The following is an 11207-nucleotide window of genomic DNA, read 5'->3' as shown; positions in this document are numbered from 1 at the left end:
CTTGCTTGGCAAATGGCCCATAAGAGTCCAACTCATCCAATAAGGGCTTATGCTGGATGTCAGCCTGCAAAAGGAAGAGCTTCTCACAGGAATCGAACCTCAACCACCCATCTAATGGCCTAAGCCCCACCCCACTACGGCAAACCCCCTCCGGTCCGGGTGCTGCAAGCCCAAAGCTGTGTTATGAAAATCATGTGCCCCCCACGGAATAGTGGAGGACGGGACAACCCTGGGCACGCGGGATTTTTTTTTTAGGGGTGCATGGACAGGGCAGGACAGTATATCCTGTCCTGTCTATGGACAGTACAGTACAGGATGCGCTGTCCTGTCCATGTGCATCCGTGATTCAAACAGGCCCTTAAGTTCGTTCGTGTTGTTTCCTAAGGATCAGCAACTTAGACCAAAAGAAGCAGAGAGAAGGAACAGAACAAGCATCTATTGATCAAAAGTATGGTCTATGCAGAATCTTTCAAATAAAGATTTGATCTAAATAACTTGAAGCCAACATCATCATCACTCAATCAATCTGAAGGATGCATCGTCAACAATTGCCCATCGACACTGCAAAGCAGCAAAACAAGTGTAAGCCATGTAGTCCTAATGGAGTATATGGAAGAGTAAATGAACATATATAATCAAGGTTTTATCAAAGTGATTGGAAAATTCACCTTTTGACATAATAGTATCAGAGATCAGCAAGAATAAACATCTGGACGAGGGTTATGGGAAGCACCATAGGACATGGGGAAGTGCGCTTCCCCGAAGCATGTTTCAAAAGCGCGAAACATGATGCTTTCGAAACGTGGCGCTTCTAAAACGTGCTGAAAAATGTCAAAAAATTGGAAAGCGTGCTTCCCATTTAGGAGAAGCTCGCTTTTCCTTCTTTTTTTATTTTTTTTAATTTCTTTTTTCGCTCCCCCCCCCTCGCTTTCTAGGTCGCTTCCGGTTCGCTTCTCTTTTCACTTCCGAGACGATTCCTGGTTCGTTTTTAAGTCATCCCACGCTTCCCACTTCTTAACATTTTGAAAGTGCCTCGCTTCCCACTTCCCCAACTGGCAACTCTAGTTTGGACAACCTCTACCAGGAGAACCATTGGTAGCCACAAGTACCCACCACGTTCGATAACCTTAACATCAAAAGCAAAAAATCAATATTTGTGCTCGACTTTCTGAAAGCAAAGCATTGACCCTTTAAGCAGTTCACTTTCATTATTAATTGGAACTGAAAATTAGAATTTCTAGCTTACAAGACCAGTTGAATTTAATGGAAATGAAAGTTCAACCATGCATTACAAGGTCAAGGGAATAGTTGAATAAAAGTAACATAAATTGAGTCTAGCTATAGCATATCAACCAGCAGGTTAGTACTTATTTGGCATGTTTATTGGCTCAGCTATTAAAACCAACACTGATCTGAATAAGTTGTTACGATGCAATAACACCATCAATGTATGTAAAACAACCTAAACCGTCTAAAAAACAAAGGGGCCAAGAAAATGCTTGATGTTTCCGGACAGAGCAGTCCACCATTTTAGAAGATCCACTTTCTATGGTCCTTAACAAAGATCAATGTCCCACTTCAACAGTAATGGCAAGAATCCTAAACGATGATAATTGTAATAACGTGGAAACTTCAATTATGTCCTCAGGCATTACCATGGTTTGAATCTAAAAGCTTCAGCTCAATTGAGATCACAATTGCACTTAAATGATCTCAAACTGCTATCTGACAGAAAAGCATGTAATTTTTATCACTTTTGCTGATGGCCAATGGTAGCCATAATACAAAAAACACTTCTGTTTAGATCTGATCGATATAATCCTCACGGCATTGAACTGGAAGGCATTTAAATATGCAAACTTGGTATTAAAGCTTTCAGTTTAAAGTAGCCTTCGAGATGTTAGTGTTACATCTCCAATGGTTTCATGCCCTAAATGAGAATGTATCAGCTTCTTATTGCATATTGCATCTATTTCTGTGCAGGTCCATTTCAAATCAGACAGTCATTAACTATCACTTAGATTCTTTTTCCTTGAGACAAGTAGCGACGAAAACAAAAATGTGCATTAATGGGCTATCAATGGTTTATCTTACCAATGCAGTTTTCATTTAGGATAGGGCAAAAACATATACAAATGAGCAAGAACTCACCCTAATGATCCAGTGAGCACAGCCCAGAAATCTAGCCACACCCAGGGCAAAAACACAATGGGCTGTAAATGGTTTGACCATCTGGAAAAGCATTTCAAAAGCTATATGTCAGTAATTTGATGTAATTCAATAAAATGATTCACCACATATAGGCATTAAATGATAATTATTTAGTTTGGGTAGCCAAACAAACCAAGTCCGCTTAGTTGGATCTGGTAAGGGGCCTTTCACATTGGAACCCATTGAAAAAGGTCAGAAACAGAAAGCAATAAAGACTTACATCTTGTTACACTGTTTCACATGTAAATTTAGACCCAAAAAAGTATAGGGACCAAAATTTTATGGCTCTCTATGGTTTCCAAACCTAATTCCAAGTTCATATCTGATGCACCAGATCAAATTTATCAGATTTGTTCACAATACATCTCAATTGAACATGATCCATTTACATCATGGCATATACCATCACATTTTGCATTATGCATAACTGTGGCAAGACAGAAACCGATTCCAAGTAGACGCAAAAGGCCAAAAGAACTCTATAGAAAATGAAGTGCATTGTATATGGATGCACAAATACAGAAAACAGTGCAGCAGGAACCACCTAGAGGAGGAAGAACACATTCATAAGAAAAGTAATCCATTGAGAATTTAAAAACATAAGGTAGCATGGGTTTCTAGCAATTCAGCACAACTCAAATTGTAAAAAACAAGGTAAACCTGAGAATTTGGGCTGGAACAAGTAAATAAGATGAAAACATTATTTGCATTCCAGCACCATGCCGGGCCATAGACAAGTACATTTAATAATCAATTAATCACACACGGGAATCAAGCTATCTTCATCCACACTCAACCAAGCCATCATGGTCATGTTCAAGGTTGCACAAGCAAAGATGGGTTCCAAATGAATATGGGATCAAATGAATCATTTTGAGCAACTGGGATGCCCAACTGGGTTATCACAGTTCAAAAATGGTACAATCCATGAGTTCAGAGAACAAAATATGGCAAGCCTAGCTGAAACAGTAAGAAAGGAAGGGATGATAATGATAATGGCCAAAGAGGGCATAAACTGATAGCACTTCCATGAATCAATCCATGACACAAGCCAATTCCACTGGATAAACATACATAGAAAACTTACCGTATAATACAGAGGGAAGTTGTCTAATTCTTTGACATAGGTGGGCTTTAATTTGAATCGTATCATATAGATATCCCACAGTGTTGAAACAAGAGTTGCACAATCAAGAACTGTATGAATGTAATGTCATATTTCATGGAAAAACTACAAATTAATCTTGCAGCCAGAAATATAGCAGTTCTACAACATTATTACTTCAGTGAAAGACCTGAAAATGGAAAGAAGAGTCAAAAACTACGATATAACATATGGAAGACTAAATAAAAGCTTATATGTTGGCATTTTTATATGATAATTTTATTCTGCTTACCCTACAAGCATGAGGAAGGAGTACTCTGCTTAAGAAAGTAGCTTCACAAACAAACTTACATAAACATGGTTAATCACTGATATAATTCTTCATATTGAATTGTGTTTTTGCTAGAGTGTGCGTGTGTGTGTGTGCTCAACAATCAAGACTGATTGGGAGTTTTAGGCCTCGGCCTTATTTGCAAATACCAGGTATTAAAACTAGAACCCATAGATTTTGCTATAATTCAGCTTAAACTTGTGAGGTGAGTATTTTGGGTCATCTTCAACCAAACCTGAACCCTTGAAGTAATATTGGTCATGACAAAATCCATCCTAATCTGTGCAACTGGGGCTAACAATTAAATTACGATAGTGAGTTGTTCTTGACAAGGGTACTATTAAATTACAATTCATTATTTGAATTGTGTTAACATTTAACATATATTACTAATAATATTAACGCAAAATAAGTTAACACATAGATTTCATGTAAACGTTACATAACCCAGAAAAAAAGGTCCAAACTGTCAGAGATGAACGTGGCATATATATGCTACATCTTATCTTAGAATATATATATATATATATATATATATATATATATATATGATAAAATTGTCAAAAAATGCCCATATATAATGCTAAACAACTTATGGATAACAAAACAATAGGTAAAAGCATAAAACCCTCTAATTCAAGGCTTCATTGTTACAAACTTCAAATTTTCTCCAGATTTGACTTTGAAGTTGAAATCAAGCAGCATAGTGAATAATTGTACGACTTACCTAGGAAGAGTTATACCTGATAAGAAATGCTTAGCATTCAACAAACTCACACAACTCCAAGTACTAACTAATCCAAAGTTCAAACACAACCCAGAGGCAATGCATGGTTGGAGAATACCATAACTGGCGGTATTCCAGAAGCAAGTCAAGAAGCCCATTCAGTCTCTAAGTCAATTAGCAACAAAAATTGAACTGCTGAAGATGAGATGGTGATGGAAATGGAAATCTAATTCTCAAACTGTCACGAGAGTCTCATGAGAGCATTTGCACCTGTTTAGCAATCAAAATCAAATGGAAGCTATTTTTCTTTTAAGACAGGACTGATGATGGATGAGTAATAATGTACTGATCCATTCAGTAAATCTTCCAAGCGATTTGTGTGAGTTTATGTTATTGGCCTATGGAAATCTGTACAGATCCGAAGGCAACATAATTGGCGGCAATACCATGTCACACAAGCAGGAAAAAGGAAATACTAACAAGAGAGAGAGAGAGAGAGAGAGAGAGAGAGAGAGAGAGAGCAAATTGCACCATGCTTAAATGATGAACAACAAAAAGAACAGGATGAACTAAGGCCTCCACTATCATAATGAAAAACACCTATAAAAACATATGATACAATGATCAATTTGCATGATAAACACATCAAAGTTATCAAGTACCCCTTGATATTAGAACATGAAATCCAAAACAAATTTGGGAAAAAGAAAGCCACAAGAACCCCCAAATCAAATTGCCTAAGAGACCAACTGCTGCCAACAAAATTTTATCTTACATCTAACATAAAGCAACCAATGATCACCACAACAGAAACGCCAACCAAAAACCAAAAATCAAGTTGTCCTCAAACAAAAGAATGAAACAAAGGCATTGAAAAGAAGGGAATTTCTGAAACCAACAAACCCGAACAGGTCTTTTTGGTGATGAGCTTGTAGGCAAGAACCATGATGCCAGCCACATGAATGACTTCAGACGCCACAAAGAAATGGCTGTGATCTCTCACCAGGAACCTCAGCAGAACCACACCAGTGATCAAGGTGGTCACACCAAGGAAGATGTTCACTTTGATTGACTGCCTCCGAACCCAAGTGCACTGGGTTCCTGAAGCCCCTCCTCCTCCCCATTAGACCCTCACACAAGGAGAAGCACCACCAACCAAGAGAAGAGAGAGAGAGAGAGAGAGAGAGAGAGAGAGAGAGAGAGAGAGATTACTAAGGTAGGGGGTCAACAAAGAGTTGAGCCCGTGAGCAAACAACAGACCCAAAACAAATTAAGGGTCGAAAGCACGAAGGCAAAACAAAGAAAAATAGAAGAACACAAAGATCAGCCAGGGTCTTGAGGAAGAGAGGGCGGCTGAAGGGGGTGGATAACAAGGAAGAGAGGCTCAAGATTGTATACACATCAGCCAAGATGCAATGGACGAGCTTATTGAAGACAACCAGAATTTGACGGAAGATTACATTGTTGCGAGTCATCCACACAGCCCACCAAGAAGTAAAAAGCCAAGTTCTCCAGATCAGCTGCCACCGCTTGCAACTGCGAACCTGTGGCGGGCCTCACAGAAGGTCGAGCATGAAGGATTCCTGTCTCACGATGACTTCAGGCTAATTCAACATACTTTTAAAAAGATCCACAAAGATTGGGCAGGCCCAAAAGAGATGGTAGGTGGATTCTTTCGCCGCTTGGCAAAGAACGCACCTACTCGGATACTGAAAACCCACCTTCTTTAAGAAGTTGTCCGTCTAGACCCTATCCTGCAAAATTAACAAGGCTAAGAACCAAAAGCGGGGAGTTGGGCTATTAGCCCATAAAAGGCGCTCAGGAAGCCAGTCAGCCCAAGACAAAGAAGAGACCGATAAAGAGTTTTGGTGCAAAAAGCACCGCTAAGCATAATTGCCCATTGAGAAGCTACGCATCAGGGCCGAAATCACCATCTTGCATGATGACGAAAGACATGGCCTTAAGCCACATGTGACACAGGTGCGAGATATGAAGCCTGCAGGGATGACAGCTATAGTAGATCGACTCAAGGGAATCGTACTTAGCATGGGGCAGAGAAGTACACAGATTGCCTGGACGGTGCGTCATCCAGCATTGCTTCACGAGGAGAGCAATACTCCTTAGTCTGGGAGCGAAGATCCCTAGATCAGCCATACGCCTAGGTAACACCAACAAGTTCCATCCAACCAGGTGGCATTTAGTTCGAGGTTGACAACCAGACTAAAGAAAATCCACCATCAAATGGGAGAACTTCTTCTCCACACCCAAGGGCATCATAATCATGGACATAAAAAATTTTAGGATAAAGGACAAGACGTGACTAATAAAGGTAAGCTGACCGACGATGAAAAGGTAGGAAGCCTGCTAGGAAGAAATTTTGGTCTAAACTTTTTGGATAGTGGCAGTCCAAGTGGCTGAGGGGATGCACTTTATTTGAAAAGGGAGACCCATATAGAAAATGGGTGAATCCAAAGTTGCGCAGCTAAAAAATTATTGTCCAGCGGCCAACAATGAAGGGGGGCATTGAACATGGACAAGTAGCATTTACTGTCATTAAGGGATAAACCCGAAAGAGAGAGGAAAAGGTGAAGGATGAGCTTGAATCTCAACATATGTTGCACGAAAGCATGGCCGAAAAGGATCATGTCATCAGTATAGGTGAGAATATGATGAGGGAATTCCTGAATGCCAATAGTATCAATTATGCCTTTATCTGCAACCCTCTTGAACAACACCACGAGACTCTCGACAATGACATTAAATAATAAAGGGGAGAGCGGGTAGCCTTGCCAAATACCGCGCCCAAGCTTGAACTGCCTACCTCTTGCTCTGTTAAGCTTAATCAAAGAGTGAGCATTTGAAACCAGCTCACGCACCCATTAGGAGAAACGGTGACCGATACCGAAGTTGGCAAGCATGTGGAATAAGAAAGGCCAATTGAGAGAGAAGAAAGGTTGACCACTGATATACAAAGAGTGAAGAACTTTTGATGCCAAGATGAAGAAGTGATGAATCCGCCTATGGAGGATTAAAGCAAATTGGGAGTTTGAGAAGATTTGAGCAACTATGGTTCTGAGCCTATTGGTCAAAACCTTAGCAATAATGCGGTAGAGCGCACCCATAACCGAAACCGGACGAAACCTCAAGATATCAGAGGCTGCCACGTCCTTCGGGATGAGAGAGACAATGGCTAAGTGCGTGTGAACCAATAGTCGACAGTTGCGATGGAAGTCAGTGAAGCCATTGATAATGTCATGTTGAATGCAAAACCAAAAGATACAGAAGAAATCCACGAAAAAGTCATCGTAGCCAGGAGCTTTTCATCCTAATAGATTGTTAATAGCCGAAATGATTTTAGCGTCAACAAACTTAGATTGCATAGCTCTGGCTTGAGCTTGATCAGTAGCCTGAACGAGAAGAGGACCAATAGTACCATCGACGAAGGTTTGGGTAGCATAAAGGGTCTTAAAATAGTGGGAAACCGCAGGTAAGACATTGTCGATGGAGTAACTGACTCCCCCAATGGAGATAAAGGGAATAATGTTCTTTCTATGGCGGTGTGAAGCGTAGGAGTGAAAGAATCTAGTATTGCAATCATTAGTCGCAAGCCAATGCACCCTCGCCCATTGTTTCCAACGAATTTCATCTTTGATCTGCCAGGTTTGCAGAAGCAAAGAAAGCTTAGTGGATCTGGCCTTTAAGATTTGATGAGTCAAATCAGAAAGAGAACCCATAAAAGACATAGAATGATGAATGGCCGACAACTCTTGTTCCCAGACATCCATTTGCATGAATTTACTGATATTATTATTCAGAAGCCAAGCTTTGATGTCGCGGGTCAAACAAAAAAGCTTCTCATGATTCTGACGATGGCCCTGACCGTAGTAGAAGGCTTGCTCTATGAACGGTAGACCACAAATTGAAAGTCTGGCTCCTTCATCCACCACTTTTCAAAGACGAAAGACCTTGCAGAAGTAAAGCCTTCCCCCCAATGAGTGACGATCTGACTATGGTCCGAGACAGAAGGAGGAAGCAGGAAGCAGGTGATGTCGAGGAGGATCTCCAGCAGATCGGGAGAGACGATCACTCGGGCGAGCAGCTTGTAGCACAGGCGAAACCTTCTATTTGACCATAAGAAAGGCTCATTGGTAGGAGGAACATGGTAAAGTTGGTATTGTTGGATAAAATCCTGAAAACCCCGCATAGAGGCAGGCGGAGAAACAGGAGAATTTGAGTCATGAATAGACAACAAGCAGTTAAAGTCCCATATAAGAAGGTGCAGCTCCCCAAAAGAACTGATAATCCTGCTTAAATCAGACCATAACGTTGGACGAAAGGGAGGACGATTGGGGCCATAGACAATAGTGATCACTGCAGGAGAGGCCCCCACATTCAAGGAAAGGGCAATCGAAAGAGAGAATAGGCCATCATCGACTTGGGAGATGCCCAGAGAAGGCTTTTCGAGAATAAGAATACCACCAGTGTAGTGGACTGCAGGCTTAAAGAAGAAGTTTTCTCCTCTCCATATTTCAGAAACAACAGAGCGAGAGACTGCTTCCATTTTTGTTTCGCATAAAGCAATGAGATCTAGCGAATCCAGTTTGCCAGAAACAGACGTTTGGCGGGACAATTCAGTCCTCTGATATTTCAGCATAGCGCCTTCATAACTGGAAGTCAGCAAAACTTCGAGGAGTGCGAGCTTTGGCTGAACGCCAAGGAGAACCACCAATAAGGGAGGTTGAGGGGCACAGGTTGTAACGATGCACTCGACAGGCAGAACAACGGTGCCTCAAGGAGGACACCACCCCAACACCAGGTAAAGGGAGAGAGGAGGGAGTCAGTGTCTCAAGAACGACCCCAGATTGGGGTGCCGCAGAGGAAGGGAGAAGGTCGAAGACCGAGGCAACAAATGTGAGCATGACACCTGAGATATGAAGCAATTGTTGCGAGGGAAGAGAAACATCGAGAAGTTGGACAACTTCATCAACTTCGATACCCAGTGGAGAAAAGAGAAGGTTTTTACCTACTAGAGGAAGAGCACTTGCAAGAGATGAGTCTCCAAAGGTAAAGGTAACCGGCTCCCAAGATAAACTGTGGCTGACTGCCAAATGCGAAAAAGGGTGATGACACACGGAGTTTGCGAGAGATAGGATGAAAGGAGCCTACATAGAATCACCATGCAGTTGATAGCTCGATAGGATAGGGCATTGAAAAGCATAACATGAACCATTAGGCCATCGAAACGTCTGCATGGAAAAAGGATGTAGTACGGGTTTTCAAAAAATGGATGCTTACGAGAGCCACACACGTCTCCAGGAGCTGCCGTAAAACCGTGCAAAACGGGAGCATGGGTGGAGGTGGAGGCTAAAAATGGCATAGCGACCTTGATAGGAGAGAGATTGGAAACGTGAGCATGGAGAAACAAGATGGCGGCAGACTACTGGACAGGAGTGCCATTATCATACGTCAGATTTCCAAAATCCTCGATAGCGCCAACCAAAGAGGCTCTTGGCGGCTGAAAGGATCGAGAACCGAAAAGCCACTTGCGTGGGAAAAGGAAGGAGGGTGGATTCCAAAGTAAAGGGTTCCCGAGAAGAGCACCAACATCACCATACGTTGTCAAAGCACCTCGGGTAGGACTGCCTGAAGAGAAAGGCTCAGACAACCCTTGCAAACCGAGAGCATGGGGAAACGAAAGGATGGAGCACAACTTGCCAGAAGAGCAATAATCAGAGGGAGGATTTTCAATGTCCTCGGGAGCACCTACCAAAGGCAATAATGGCAGCAAAGAGGAGCGGGAAACGAGAGGACCACTGGGCAAGCTGGAGCGGCCACCGAAAATAGGAGATGACGGAGATGGTGCTGCCACTGACGGCGCGAAGGCTTTTTCGGTGAACGACATGGGCAATGCAGGCAACTAGCTGATCGAAACCCAGATAGATCTGATTTTGAAAACCAGAAAAGATGATCTAGGCTCATGCAGCTTGCCAACCTGCACCCAAGGAGAGAAGGAGGCGTAACGCCAGGGCATCTGAGATTGCCCACTTGCTTGGCAAGATATTAGCTTCGGTCGCAAAGAACGATTAGGGGGGGCTGGGGCACGCTTACTCTTCCAGATTGGATGTTACCGCGAGAGAAAAGAGGAGGCACAACGATGACAGACAACGCGCTTCCGAAAGTTAAGGGAGAAGCACTCGACGAACCACCAGTCCCCAGGCTTCGTGCAGTGCAGTTGAGCGCGAGAACGAAATCTGGAGAAAGAAAGTTGTCAGGAGGGCTTAACATCCTGCCAACTCCGGTCATCGCCTCAGCAAAGGGAGACCCAAAAGAAAAATGACACGCGAAGCTTCGCCCCCGCCGAGCAACTCTGAAGAGGTTCTCTCCTAAGAGAGAGAGAGAGAGAGAGCATTAATACCTCGTGCACTCCCTCAACAAAAAACAGAAATCGATCACATAGATTTGTCCGATACCAATTACCATTTAATGCAACCAATCACAGGTTGACACATCTCACAAAATTTATAGAGACAGCAAGGTCGACCATTAAGGATACACTTGGATTTTGAATCGGTTTTGGGAAATGGAACCTGTTTGAGTTGTTATGGTGACTCGGTACCAGCAAGAGTGTGCCAGGGCCCAGGAATTTGGTCAGCAACATATTTTGGTGGGTCAAATCTTGACTTCATCCTGCAGATCAAATCGACCGGGTCATTTCGACACGTGGCCGAATTATGGAGCATTGGTCCACAATGAGAAGAGTCAGACAAGAACATGATCCAGTCTGTTGGACCTAACCAAGCTATCTCAGGATATGACCATGCTCTAAACTTGCC

General features: G+C 42.4%; 1 pseudogene across 1 annotated transcript; it reads right to left on the bottom strand.

Moving 5' to 3' along the window:
• Positions 1–979: 979 nt before the first annotated feature.
• LOC149833312 (uncharacterized) lies at positions 980–7810 on the bottom strand (annotated as a pseudogene). The gene is made up of 6 exons (XR_016433230.1): positions 7744–7810; positions 5278–5490; positions 3299–3506; positions 2615–2755; positions 2152–2232; positions 980–1126 (listed from the first exon to the last, which is right to left on the bottom strand). The product of XR_016433230.1 is annotated as an uncharacterized LOC149833312 (transcript).
• Between the last annotated feature and the right edge of the window lie 3397 nt (positions 7811–11207).

Source organism: Nuphar pumila, chromosome 7 (genome assembly GCF_984573655.1).
Source record: "Nuphar pumila chromosome 7, dmNupPumi1.hap1.1, whole genome shotgun sequence".
NCBI classification, from domain to species: Eukaryota; Viridiplantae; Streptophyta; class Magnoliopsida; order Nymphaeales; family Nymphaeaceae; genus Nuphar; species Nuphar pumila.
The sequence above is the reverse complement of the archived record's forward strand: the minus strand, read 5'-3'. Positions and strand labels throughout refer to the sequence as shown.